This window comes from Mandrillus leucophaeus, unplaced genomic scaffold, assembly GCF_000951045.1.
Source record: "Mandrillus leucophaeus isolate KB7577 unplaced genomic scaffold, Mleu.le_1.0 Scaffold550, whole genome shotgun sequence".
NCBI lineage: Eukaryota > Metazoa > Chordata > Mammalia > Primates > Cercopithecidae > Mandrillus > Mandrillus leucophaeus.
Genome location: NW_012105920.1, coordinates 1,472,283 through 1,486,331, shown reverse-complemented (window position 1 = coordinate 1,486,331; position 14,049 = coordinate 1,472,283). Strand labels below are relative to the sequence as shown.

The 14,049-nt window shown below is 45.8% G+C and overlaps 1 protein-coding gene and 1 long non-coding RNA gene across 2 annotated transcripts in view; both read left to right on the top strand.

Annotated features, from left to right (window-relative positions):
• The window catches only part of ITPKB (inositol-trisphosphate 3-kinase B), a 109,953-nt gene that overhangs the window by 55,396 nt on the left and 40,508 nt on the right, over positions 1-14,049 (top strand). The window lies entirely within an intron of this gene.
• Positions 8,909-14,049, top strand: part of LOC105552345 — a 20,366-nt gene continuing 15,225 nt past the window's right edge. The window contains exon 1 of the long non-coding RNA XR_001007993.1: positions 8,909-9,058. This is a non-coding gene — a long non-coding RNA (uncharacterized LOC105552345). The remainder of the gene's footprint in view (positions 9,059-14,049) is intronic.

Genomic DNA, 14,049 nt, shown 5'->3' with positions numbered 1-14,049 from the left:
AGATGGTTTGTCAATATGGAACATGCCTTAGGGAATTAGTAGGATATCCATGCCTTCTTTGACTGGAATTTAATATTTCCCACATTGGCCCAGCAGTTGAACAAAATCTCTTTGCAATGAAGTACCTTCATTTCTTTAAAATGAAGTTTGGTAAGGTGAAAGCTGTGTTCTGAGGCACAGATGTTGTAAGATGTTTGGTGGTTGACTCGTCCAGCCTGTCCTTGGGTAGCTGGCTTTGCCATTTTCTCAGATGGAGAAAGGAGAGATGGAATGATGTGTTGCTCAAACTCAGTTTTAGAATGGAGCATCAAGTCAGGGGGACTCTGAGTTCAGCTAGAGCTTAGATTAGTTGCATGTCTACACTCCCCTTCCCCCGCCACTGTCTCCACTTCACAGATGGCTTATACTACACAGCAAGCAGGAGGGCCTTTGACATGGGTAGGGGGCCATGGAGCATAGCATGGTGGAGAAGAATGGGTTCTTGGTACATAGACATGGGTTCAAATGCTGTTTCTGATGAGTCCTGTGACCGGGAGCAAGTCATGGCATCTGCCTGAGCCTCTGTTTTCTTACTGGTGAATCCAGGTCATCTTAGTCCCTGTAATCAGCTGCCTCACAGGGCTGTTTTGAACATCATAAGAAATAATGGATGAGAAAGAGCTCCATCAACTCTACAGGTATTAAGGGAGAAAGGAGAGAAAAGGAAAAGCAGAAAGAATCATGTAGGCAGTGGGTTCCTTTATGCTGGGCTGCTCAAAGCACGAAGGGGGAAGTGTTGCAGAGTTGGGATTCCCCAGCCCTCTCTGCCTTGGGACAGTTGTCATACATTTCCAGGGTCTGTGTCTTCTACCCAGGTTTATGCAAGCGTGGACAGCACAGGTGACAGGTTGTAGTGCTGGCTGCCCCCTCTAGGGCCTGGCTTCCCTCAGAGCATCATGGTGTAAAGTATGAGGTAGAAGGTAGGTGTGAGTCTGTGGGCAGACAGACCTGTCTTGGGCAGAGCTGCTTGGGATGACACAATCCAGTCTGATTGCCACCCACTTTGGTAGGTAGAACGTGGCGAAATATAGCTGGAGTCTCCCTGTAAATATACACCTCCTCCTGAGACTCAACTTGCAGAGAAAAAGGGACTAGGGATAGAGAACAAAGGCTGGAGATGCCCCAGATGCTTGAGTGGCTGCCCTGCCTGTCTCCTATACCACTTTCAACTTCTTTTATCTTCCACAGCTCCTCCCCAAGGAAGTCTGAATCTTGTTCACTAAAGGGGTCCCCTCTGAAGGGTACCATCAGCCCACAGCCTCTCTAAATACCAAACACAAGTCAATCCCAGGTGCAATTTGTTTATTAACAATCATAAGTGTCACTTACAGAAGACCTTGTATGTGCCAGGCAATGCCCTAGTACAGCTAATTCCTAGCACAGCCCAGTAAGGCAAGCAGCCTTATTTTACAGATGAGGAAACTGAGGCTCAGCATGAATGAGTGGCTTTACCCAGGTCACATGGTGGGCAAAATGCTGGAGCTAGGACTCAAATTTCCGCTTGCTTTGCTCCAAACCCTTTGCTCTATCTCGCTACCTCGCCTTTCACTGCCAGTACACAGAAATCCCTTTGGTCCTTCTCTGTTCTCAAGAACCCTGAATGGCCTGCTGAATGTTATTTACATTTTCCTAGCTCTTTTGGGCCACTTTGACCAAACACTAGCCCAGTGGTTCTTGCCAAGACTGCACTTTGGAAACATGTGGGAGCTTAACAAATAAATCCCTGTGCTAGACTACACTCTGCACTGACTAAGCCAGAATCTCGGGGTGGGGGGGACCCAGGCAACAATGGTTGTAAAACTCCCAGGTGATACTGATGTGCAGCCAAGGTCAAGGACCACTGCATTGCCCTCCCAGCCTTCAGCTAGTGGTGGGCTTTTGACTACTGGAGATGAGATGGTGGCAGCTGCCTGGGGATCCTTTAGGAGGCCCAGAAATTCTTCAGCCAGGCCTTTAGGTGGACTGCCGACGTTGCTCCTACACTGTTTCCCCATAGCTCTGAGCCTTTTTATGTAATGCCCTCACTCAGCCTATGAGCTTATAAGCAGCTTGAGTCTGAACTCCCAGCTTGGACTCCTGAGTGACACATGCTGGAGTATAGGCATTTGTTTTGAAGGAGGTGGGGGTATCATCTGGAGAGCTGGAAATTTTGTTTTGCAGGGTTACCAAAAACATGGCCAGCTAGTAGACCTGCATTTGCTGCCTTTTTTAGTGCCCAGACTGAGGCATTTAAATGTTGTTGCAGATGGGAGAGGATGAAGCACAGATCCAAATCTGTACAATGCAAAATTATGCAAATTGGGCTTTAAAAGAAAATGATTATATTTAATTTTTAAATCAAACCGTTTACCTCAATGTAGGTATTTTTCTGTATGCCCCAGGCAATTGCAGGAAAGCAGCCTGGCATAGGGAAGGCCTGGGTTGCATCTGGGCTCTGGATTTATCAAATTTTTTGCACTTAGCAACTCTGTGCCCTTGCCAGGGTGGTTGTGAAGACCATCTTAGAGAATGGACACAAGCTCTCTTGCATAATGGTAGGCTCAGAGAACACACGCAACACACTAATTGCTTTCCCTGCCTTCTCTGCCCAATTTTACAGATGGAGGTGTCTGCAAGGTAAACTCTCTGGCTAAATCAAAGGTAAATGAAGTGTAACCCCTCAAGAGCAGAAGGGCTGGTTCTAGGTGGGAGTGTCATTCACAGGCTAGGAAGAAAGGAACAATCTGGCCTCTGGGAACCAGCAACACTGTCTGTGGACTGAGAAGCACCCCATGTTAGGTCTTCTCACCAGACCACTGGGTTTGACATGGTGAGAAGAGGCAGGTGGTTAATTTTCTGACCAAAGCGCTCAGCTGAAAAGGCTATTAAGGATGGCATGAATAATTTTTGCCAGGTGAAGGGAGGGGAGTTTCAGAGAGCATGCATCTCAAAGCCTTGTCAGGGCAATGACTGGACCTCAGAGGCTGACCACTTCATAGCTGCAGACTTTTTCTTAGCAATGTGAAAGAGCATATCCACTTAGGGTAGTCACAAGGCGTATGTGTTGGGGTTGGCAGAGGTCTTGCATTTACCCAAGATGGGGTTGAACATTTTCCTGTTTGTCCCAGGGACAGGGTAGCTCTCTTGTGCCCTGTGGGCTTCAAGGCAAAAAGGCTTCATGAATCCTGGTGAGAAAAAGCGTTTGAAATTTATCTTGGCCAACAGTATCTTGGTTTAGTTCCCTCGATCTGACTTTCCTGAGTTGCATCCCAACTGGGCTCAGCCTGGTCTCTGAAAAGTCCCTATCATCAATATCCATTTCTTTCCAAACGCCCTTGCTGAAAAGCCTGGGGCCCCCTTTTCTTTCCTTCTTGTACTGTGGGATATTTGGTTTCCTTTTTCATAAGAATCGTGGGTAACTTAATACAAGTAATCATATTAGAGCTGACTCTCCACGCGTCGGTTCACCAGCTGGTCCCGGAAAAGGACCCTACCTAACACATTCAGCATTGACTCTCTTGGGGAAGGAGCTGACACATTTCTGTTCCTCATGCTGGTTCTGGGATGCCCTCAGGCTTCCCTACCTCCCACCTCTCCGCCAAAAGGGACTTAGAATCTTTAAGCTGCCTTTCAAACCTCAAGGAATTTCAGGAACTCGCTTGCTCTTTTGGGGTCGGGCTGATTTGGGCAGCTGGGTGTGCCCCGCCCCCCTCCCCGCCCCAGCAGTTACGTCATGGAAAGGCGGGGGAGGCGGGTCCGTGCTCACGTGGTCACGGGCCCTGCGCTGCCTGGAGGCTCAGTTCTGGGCTTTCGGGGTTGAAAACCCCGCCCAGAGCTTAGTTTGAGGCCGTCTGAGGCCGCTTGAGAGCTGACCGTGCACTCACAGGTGATGTGTTAGGATCGAGGTGTGGTTGGTCTCCGTAAGCAGGTCGGAGGCACAGACGCTGGGCCAAGGTGTCAGCAGCAGTAGGAAATCTACTGGGTGTTGAGGCTTTTTACAGTTCCCTTTTCTCCCCACCCTCTCCGCCTGGCCTGCGCTTTAACTCTTCACAGGTTTGCTGCAGGGTTGGGAATGAAGGCAGTTTCACTGGTGAAAAGGACGCTTTTAGAAGCCAGACTCCTAACTCTTTCCCCAGCAAAAATCGAATTTAAAGCAATAACCTTTAAGTTGAGTTTTAAACTGTGACATGTCCATTGTAGATCATTGGGTCAATAAAGAAAACTATAAAGAAATTAAAATCACCCATAGTCACCCTTTTAGACGTTTTCCTAATATTAAAAATACTGCTTTTATTTCTGCAAAATGTAATTTTAAGTATAGTCTTGAATGACTGATGAGGAAAACATTCGTTTATCTTCTTTCTCCTTTAAACACCAGTTCAAAAGGGTAGAATATCGACTTAGGTTAGTCCCCACAACTCAGCTTTTTTGAGACTATCCCAAGAACACAGAATTTCAGAGCCAGATAGTATTTTTGAGTTTATGTGGTTAATCTTTCCATTGTCTGGACTGAGACAAGTGATACAACTTTCTTGGGGTTTCCAAATTAGCTGCAGAGCTGGAACCAGAAGAACTCAGGAGTTCTGCCTCTGAAGTCAGGGTCCTCCCAAAACTCCAGGAGCATGGAATATCAGAGTTCACTTTTAGGTCAGAGATTTTAAATAAGATCAAAAGCAGAAAAGGGAAGAGGGGAGACAGGCAACCACATTTGAAAAGGGGCAATTTTCTTTGGAATTTTGGTACATTTTAATTCCTCTTACAAATGGAAACAAAGTGACATTTTAAAAAATTCTGAATAGACGCTGTCAGCCATTGGAACAAAACACCTGCAGGAAGAGATATTGGGAGGCGGGGAGCTATATCTTAGAGAGACACCCAGTTCTTTGGGATATGAGTGCCAATCTCTGCAGAAGTTGACACCGGGACTCCCCTAACCTGGGTGCTGGCGTCAGTGCTTCCCCGCAGGCCTGCCCTCTGGGCAACCATGTGCTCTCTTCCTCATCAGTAGCCCTCTGTGGAGGCATGCTCCCTGAGATGCCCCTCTTTCTGACATCGACTCTGGGCCTATGGCTCTCTTGCTGGGAGTATTGATACCTCTATTGTCACTTCCTGGGAGGCCTTCTCTTCACACAGGAAACCTCCTTCCTGAGAGCAGAGAGCAGCCTAGAATAAGCCTATCATGAACACAGTTGTCAAGACCACGTGAAAAGCTCACCAGAGCCTTATCCCAGTCCTGGCTCCTTTTGAAATAGATAATTCGCCCTTTTTCTCCCTGACCAGGACTGATAATGATGATAATAACGAACACTTAGGTAGTGTTTAGTGCTAGATACTTTACATTTTAGTCCTCACAATGTCCCAAATTCATTTCACAGGTGAGGAAACCAATGGGGCACAAATAAGCTTGCCTGAAGTCACAGATACGAAATTCAGAACCAGAATTCACACTTAGCCTGGCTCCAGAGACTATGTTCCTAACCACTAGACTAGACTAGTCAGCCTGCTCCAGGGGCTTGGCCTCTGCCCTCGGTGGCAGCAACTCTATTTGAGGTCTGCAGCCATCTGCAGGGGATTTGATTTTCCTCCCCCTTTATGGAAAGTGAGTCTGGGGTCACCGTGGCTCCTCTGCCCTCTCCTAAGTTTGCGTGGCAGCCAGTTTTCATTTTGTGTCATTTTATTTTCCATAGGCCACATTTATCATACTTAATAACCAAATGTTTGGTTATTGGTTATTTTGTAAAATTATTCATATGAATAACATTAGAAAAATAGTCTTTGTTAGCATCCATGTCCTGGTTTAGTATTTGGACAAATTGTGAAGGTGTGGCCAGAGAGTATATTCTGGAGTTGGACAAATCTGTCCAAATCTAGACTCTACCATTGATTGGCAACATGTCTTTCTTTTTTTTTTTCAATTCCTTCATTTCATGGTTTTCAGTGTATTCAAGTAATGCCTGTACAAGCTTGATATAGCACGTTAAATAATACACGTGAAATACCTATACAAATGAAATAATACAAGATTCATGAAGGTGAAGCTACTCATCTCCTCCTTCAGTCCTGTCCCTCTCAATCAGCATTAGCCACGTTCTTCTCCAGGGCAGCCTGCTGAGCCTCCACACGGTTGTTTTCCTGTCTATAACAGGAGGTGAATGCCCTGTGATGTATGTAATGGGTGCTGTTTCAGTGGTAGTCATTGTTACGAGGAGGGAACATAATGTGTGTTAGGGCTGCAGCAACTTGCAGGGAAAAGAGATTCTCCACCTTTCCTATCGGTTTCTCTATGCTTCTCCATCTTGCAGCCTCTGGCACAGCCTAGAGTCCAGTGGTACCCAGCAGAGGCAGTGCTGTGCACCTCTGAGCTGGGCCCAGAAGGGTAAGGGGGAGCACCTCCAGCAACATTCAGGGTGGGTCTGGGTTCCAGGGCTTCTGATCCTGGGGCTGGGCTTGTCTGAGATTCACAGGAGGTTAGAGAACTAAGGAGGAAGGGGAGATTGCTTTAACCAACCCCTCTGCTCTCTCTCTCTCTCTGGAGGAAACCTCAGGCAACTCTGCATACTTCCCCCGCTGCACACACACCTCTTCCTGCTTTCTCTACCCTGACACCAAGGTCTCTCCTCAGCCCTGGTGGCATCGTGCCTGGGTTGCTAATAATAGAGAAGGGTGAATCTGCCAGGCTGTGAATCAGAAGGCTGTCCCAGCTCTGCTCTTTTGCCCTGATCCTGGCAAATTCTTGTGGGGCTGATTTGGTAAATATCCTTGTGAGCAGAATAAGCCTTTGTGTGTTCTGGAAACTCCTGCTGTCCCTGGGGGTAACACCCTCTTGGAAGGATGATGGGGATGCCTTTGGCCTCAAGATCTTAGGACAGCGTTTCAAATCGCTCCAGGCTTCCAAGCTAGCCTGGGCTCTGGGAAGAAGGTTTGTAGGTTTGGAGAAGGAGCTGCTTCCCAGGTGCTCAGGGGATGGAAGTGATAATAGGGAGGGTGTGGAGGGTGTGAAGAGACTGTTTAGTTCTTCCCTAAAAGGCAACACAATATGGTCCTTCCAGTTCTTTCCAGAGCTCAAAAGGTGAAATAAGAATGAAGAACAGCGATCTGCAGTTTTCCTATTATCCAAAAGCCTACTACCCAATTCAGTGGGTTGTTTTGGCAACTTGCTTGGATAAACTTATTTAGAAATTATTTCAGAATTCCTTCAGGCACTTACCCTACGTCGTTTTTAAGTCAAGGTGTGGTATAAGTCCATTAACAAATTAAAATGCTTCCAGATTTCTGTGTTATTCTCAAGGCACTTTTGCTAGATAACAATACCTCACACTTGGACAGTGTTTTGCGGTTTGCAAAGCACTTTCACATCTGTTTTCTCACTTGGTTGCCATAAGAACCCTGGGAGCCGGGAAGGACATGTCTTGTTATTACCCCTATTTTGCAGATGAGGAAGCCAAGGTTTTTAGAAGGTTGGATGGCCTGGTCAAGGTCACACCGATAGGAGGACTGGGGGGATGGAGGAAACTAGAGCTGTTTTTCCTTAACCATCTTGCCTCCCACTGAGATGAAACAGCAGGATGGTTCCTGGGACCTAAGATCCCTTTGAACACTTGGATTAAAAGAATTTATGAGTTCTTTGTGAGTGTGTGTGGACCTGCTGGTAGTGGCTTTTCTTCATTAGAATTTGCATATAAGATTGAAACTAAGATGGCTGACTTTCACCATCCCAAACCAACCCTGTTTTTGCACCGTGCTGTAGTGGCATGCATTACCTTGCAGATAATTGTGGCGTAGGTGACGGTACACAAAAGGCATCGTGCAGCAGCCAGATGTTCATTTTACTAAATGGAAAATATGACTCAGAACAGGGGCCAATCTGAGCCTCCAAGCAGGCAAATTAGCCATTGAGGATGAAATCTTCATCTCTGGAGAGGAGAGAATGTGGGAACACGGAGCCCAGAGTCAAGTGATTTGGTTGAGTTCCCCGCACTTTGGTTATTTAGACTTGCTTATACTCTTCTGACCAGACTATGGGATCTTCTACTGAAATTCTGCAGCAGTGTGGGCAGAATTACAAGTAAAGTGGGTTGAGGAAGTGCTCAGGTGGAAGTGTAGCAGAGAGGATGCGTTTGAGGAGCAAGAGGCTGGGACTCAAGAAAGCTTTATGCAGATTCGAATCTTACAGTGATAACAAGCATTTGCATAGCACATACAAGTTTCATCCTATGAAGGATTCCATATGATTCCCACAGCAGCCCGAGGATGTGAGCAAAGCAGTGAACAATATCCCTGTTTTATAGAGGAAGTAGAAATCGAGAAGCAGGAAGGGTGGGTAATTTGCCCAAAGTTCCACCACTAGTAAATCGCAGAACTGGGACTAAAGACCAGGTCTTCTGATCCTCACTGGGCCCAGCGTTCTTTCCAATGTGTCATCCTGCCTTTTCCCCCTTTCTTCCTCCTCCCCACAGCTCCTTACAAGTTCAGCCTGCTGGAGGTAAGGGAAGTGATCATAAGAGTTTTTCCAGTGCTGAGACGTTCTGGAAACAACATGGACCTGTATCTGTGTCGTGATCTGTGCTTTGTGATTGGACTGTCTTGACACTCATCTCAGGGACTCTGGGGAGTGCTTGTGCAAGCGTTTCCCAGTGTGGCTGGCTTCTCGAATGCTGCTAATGGAAAGTTGTAAGAGTTCCATTTTCCTGTTTCAAGCGAGCATTTCCCCCTTGGGGTTATAGCAACCACTTCCTCCTCAGCACCCGGTGGGTCGTGGTAAACACCAGTTACGGCAGAGTATCCCCTTCTGACAACCTCATTGGTTCCTTTTTTTTTCTTTTTTTTTTTTCCTGCCTTTAAACACACACACAGAGTTCTGAAGGCTAGGTCTCCTTTCCCTCTGGTTTAGAGTTTTCAGAGTACCCTGCTGTGGCTTTGGAAACAAAACCCACACAGAGGTCAAATGCAGTTCTTGTGGAGTCACCTTGTCATCCTGCTTTGTTTTGGAAGGAACTGGGTTGGAGGCAGCACAGTAGGACTACAGCATCTTTAACGCTTGGTAGGATTGCTGGATCCACTAAACGCTTGTGGGTAAACAGGAAGCTCACAGCCTCAGTGGGTCATTAAGGGTATTACAGAATAGACACGAAAATCTGAAGTGGGATGGGAGCAGAGCAGGACTTGGTGGGTAGGTACTGAGGAAAAGGAGACAAATGGGGATGGTGAAGAAACCGAAAGGGAATAGGGGATACAAGGAAGGGGTCAGGAAAGAGTGAGTAAAAGGTTTAAAGAGAGGTGCTAATTTTAGATACTTAAAAATATATGAAAACTTGTGGCTGGATATGGTGGCTCATGCCTTTAATCCCAGCACTTTGGGAGGCCAAGGCGGGCAGATCACTTTGGGAGGTCAGGAGTTCGAGACCAGCCTGGCCAAAATGGTGAAACCCCGCCTCTTACTAAAAATACAAAAATTAGGCCGGGCGCAGTGGCTCATGCCTGTAATTCCAGCACTTTGGGAGGCTGAGGCAGGTGGATCACGAGGTCAGGAGTTCAAGACCAGCCTGGCCAAAATGGTGAAACCCTATCTCTACTAAAACTACAAAAATCAGCCAAGTGTGGGGGCAGGTGACTGTAATCCTAGCTACTCAGAAGGCTGAGGCAGGAGATTGGTTTGAACCCGGGAGTTGGAGATTGCAGTGAGCCGAGATGGCGCCACTGCACTCCAGCCTGGGCAACAGTGAGACTGTCTCAAAAAAATTAAAAAAAAAATATATCTATATCTATCTATATATATATATATATATATGAATACTTAAAAAATATTTGTAATTGCTGGTTTGGGGTGACTAGAATCTCTTCTGAATCTGTCTCAGTTTTTCTTACAGCTTTTAAATCCATGGAACTCTATCACCAGGAGATGATTGTGGTATGGAGCTGAATCATCCCGGAGTTAGTCGGGTGGCAACTGAGATCAAGGGGGAAATGGAGCAGTTTGAGGATAAATGGGCTATGAAAACCTCCCAGCTCTGCCCCCAGCCATGCCGTGAAAGTCATGGGGAAGAAAGTCCCCCATTTGTGTGTTTGTGTGGATGCGTTATTAAATAGAACAGTAACAGGGCAGGTCTCTGAGCCTGTCTGGCAGAAATCTTTCCATAGCAGGAGTATCCTGCAACTCTCTGGCAGATTTGCAAAACAGTCCAGGTAGAAAAACTTAAACGGGAAACAAGCTTGTCTTGTGTCCTACTTTGTGGAGATAGATAATAAAGCCGAAAGGCCAAGAAATGTAAATATGTAGCATGTATCTAATGTATACGGCATATGTACATGTCAATCTGTAGCTATACAATATCTACACTATTTATCTATATCTATTCTATGACTATAGGCTTCAGAAGACCTGTCAAAGATTTCCATACATTTAGAGAATTTGGGAGGATCCCTTTATAGGTGAGAGTTGAGACTCTTTGACTGCAGGTTGGGATTTGGTGGACTAGTTCCTGGTACCACCACCTGGTTGCTGTGATTATCTTTAGACTAACCAAGGCCCTTGTGTTAGCCTTCCTTAAATCATCCCCACCTCTAAGCAAGACAGCACCTATACCTTCTCCAGTTCATCCTGAACAGTTTGATGAAGTTTCTCCAGTTCATCCCTGTTTTATTTTATTTATTGTTTTTTGAGACAGAGTCATGCTCTGTCACCCAGGCTGGAGTGCAGTGGCACAAACATGGCAGCCTCTACCCCTGTGTTCAAGCAATCCTCCTGCCTCAGCCTCCTGAGTAGCTGGGACCACAGGTGCACACCACCACAGCTGGCTAATTTTTGTGTTTTTTGTAGAGACAGGGGTCTCATCGTGTTACCCAGGCTGGTCTTGAACTTCTGGTCTCAAGCAGTCCTCTTGCCTCAGCCTCCCAAAGTTTTGGGATTACAGGTGTGAGCTACTGCATCTGGCCCATCCCTGTTTAAATGGGAATATCCAGAAGATTGTCCTTGTCATACACTTGGTGCAGTTTAAAGTATCTTTGCCACTTGTCAGAAACAGAATTCTGGTTGGGAAGGGCCATCATTCTGAGTGTGGCAGGTTTTTGCTTTGTTAATTGCTGGAACTGGAGTACAGAAGCCAAATGCAGGCTCTCCACCTGGGACCGTCTTCCTGTTTGTCTGCCCAGTTCACACTTGTCTTAGGAGCTGCAGCCTGAAATAGTGAGATGGCTACATTGCCTGATCAAATCTGGGATTTATGAAGTGATAACACCTCCCGGGAGATAGATTTCTTCGCCCCACCCCAGTGCTTCCCACGCATGCCCAAGGACTGGCTCTTTATCTCTGGCGTGAAGATTCCTCCCACTTCCCTGTTGCTGAGATCCTTAGTCCTTTAGAGGGCAATTCTTTCAGCAGGGATTGCAGCTCCAGGTTACAGTGGGGGTGGGAAGAAACCATGCCCCTCACACCAAAAGACAGTCCTGGTCTTGTCGACCTAGTATCTGAGCCAAGGTTGAGGACAGCTGCCTGGGACACACTTCCAAGTTGCCTTGGGGAGTGCTCTGTTTGGCCTTTGTTACAAGCAGGTTTTCAAAGGCAAAAGGAACAAGGAAGTGGGCTGAGACAAAGTTGTTTGACAGGAATCCTCCCTGGTTTACAGAGATAACATTGGATAGTGATTGCTCTATACTGTTGAACTATATAGTACGAGTGATGTTGTCCAACATATGTCATTTTATGGCTACTTAGCATCAGTTAGTCTAGAGCTCACATAGCAAGTGGCTTCAGGAGGTGATTATTTAGCTTAGGCGGGGAGAGGTGATCGCTGTCACATTTTGGTGCCTCTCTGGGTTTGATAATTAAAGGGGGTTTGGATTCTCAGATAAAACATTTTTCTTTCTCAGTCTAAAGTGGAGAGTTTAAAAAAAATCCATCTTCCTCTCTCACTTGGACAATTACAGCAGCCTCAAAATGGATCTTTCTTGTTTTCACCCTTTCTCTCCTGCTTTCTGTTCCCCAGGTGTACTCTATACATAAGCAGAGTGAGCCTTTTAGAACATAAGCCAGACTATGACACTCCTCACCCAAAACCCTCCAGCAGCTTCCTATCTCACTGACATAAAATCCGAAGTCCTAAGAACGGCCTAAAAAACTGCAAGAACTGACCTCATATGTGATATGTTCTCCTCTTTGTTTACTCTGTTCCAGCCACTTTGCTGTTCCTGTTGGCCTTTGAAGCTGCCCACACACCTGTCTCAAAGCCTGTGCACTTGGCCGCTCCCTGTGCCTGCAGTGCCCTACCCTCCACCTGTGTATGGCTCAGCCCCTCACTTCCTGCAGAAAGGCTGTGGTCAGCTAAGCCAGCACACCCCTCTCCCTGCCTCCCCGGGGCTCTCCCTTTTCCCCTACCTGACTTTATTTATCTTCAGGATACTCATAGCTGCCTGATGCAATATGTCTTTATTTGTTTATCATCTGCCTCTCCGCACTTAGAATGTAAGCTGCTTTAAGGGTAGGGACTTCATTGTGTTCACTGCTAAATAACCTGCAGCTAGAACAGTGGCACATCTGTAAATATTTGTCAAACAATGAATGCATGTGTGCACGCATGCATGAATCCATTAGCAACAGCGTTTATTGGGTTCCTTTACTAGGCATCACGTTTGTAGCAAGGAGTACAAAGATGGATACTATGGTCCCTGCCCTCAGGGGCTCACTCCTTTGATCTGTTTTTTGTGGAAGGGTTTCCCACATCAGTCTCTTTTCTGATCTGTTCTTACCTATGCTGTTTGAATTTTGGGAAGGCCCCTCCACCCTAGGAGTCTAGCTGCTGTCTGTCATCAGAATGATCCTACCCTAATGTTCCTGGGCTTCTAGAGTTCCTTGGGGTCTTCACGGAGCAGTCAACCCATTCAGGGAACAGTTTTCAGTCCTCAGCTCACAGAACCTACAGGAAGAAAGCCCTATTTCTCCCTTAGCTGAAGTGACCTTTGGGAGAGTGCTGTGTTCTCAGATCAAATACAGGAAGGAGCACTGAAGGTGTAAGATATGGCAGCAGTTTCTTTATGTTACTTGTTTATTTGGTGTTCTGTATATTTTTTACATTGTAAAAGCAAACTAACCAGGCTACAGAAATTTCGAAAATAAAGAAAAAGAATGGGTATCATCATAACCCTACCATCGTAATGAAACAGCTTGATTCTATGAATTATTACTTAATTGGTTAATTTGTATTCTACCTTATTTAAAAGATTTGCGGATACTTAAAACAAATATGCATCTAGTACAATAGAATATAATAACTGAGAAATCAGAGCAAAGGGTCAAATTGTTTATCAAAGCCAGTATAAAGTTAATGTGCAGAAATGCATACTATTATAACTACTCTTGGTATATTTCTTCTTAGCCTAAGTCTGTATATTTTTCATAGCTTATTCTGCTCCCCACCCCTTAATCTTATAGCAAAAATTTCCACGTTTCTGTTTTAAACTCTTATAGTTAAGGACCGAATGATCAATCCCAAGGATGTGCCCCTAATTTGTTTAATCATTCCTCTATTGTTGGAAGTTGGGCTATTTTCACTACTATTGTTATTAGAAACAATGGCATAATTAACATCTTTATGCATGTAACTTTTTCCATATTTTGGAGTATTTCCTTAAGTAGATTTCCAGAGGTAAAATAACTAACTGAAAGGTTGAAACATTTTTATGACCCTTGTAGCTTATTCCTGGGCTGATTTCCCAAAAGGTCATGTGCCTTGGGGATGCCTCGAGCAGTGGGTTGGTATGTGTCACACCTTACTCTCCTCCTCACCAGCACTAGGATTCACTATTTTAAAAAAAATTTTTTTTGCGGCCGAGCTCGTGGCTTACGCCTGTAATGCCAGCATTTTGGGAGGGCAAGGCAGGCAGATCACTTTAGGTCAGGGGTTTGAGACCAGCTGGGGCAAATAGTGAAACCCCATCTCTACTAAAAGTACAAAAGTTAGCCCCGCATGGTGGTGCGCATCTTCTAGTCCCGGCTACTCAGGAGGTTGAGGCAGGAGAATTGCTTGACCTCTGGAGGCG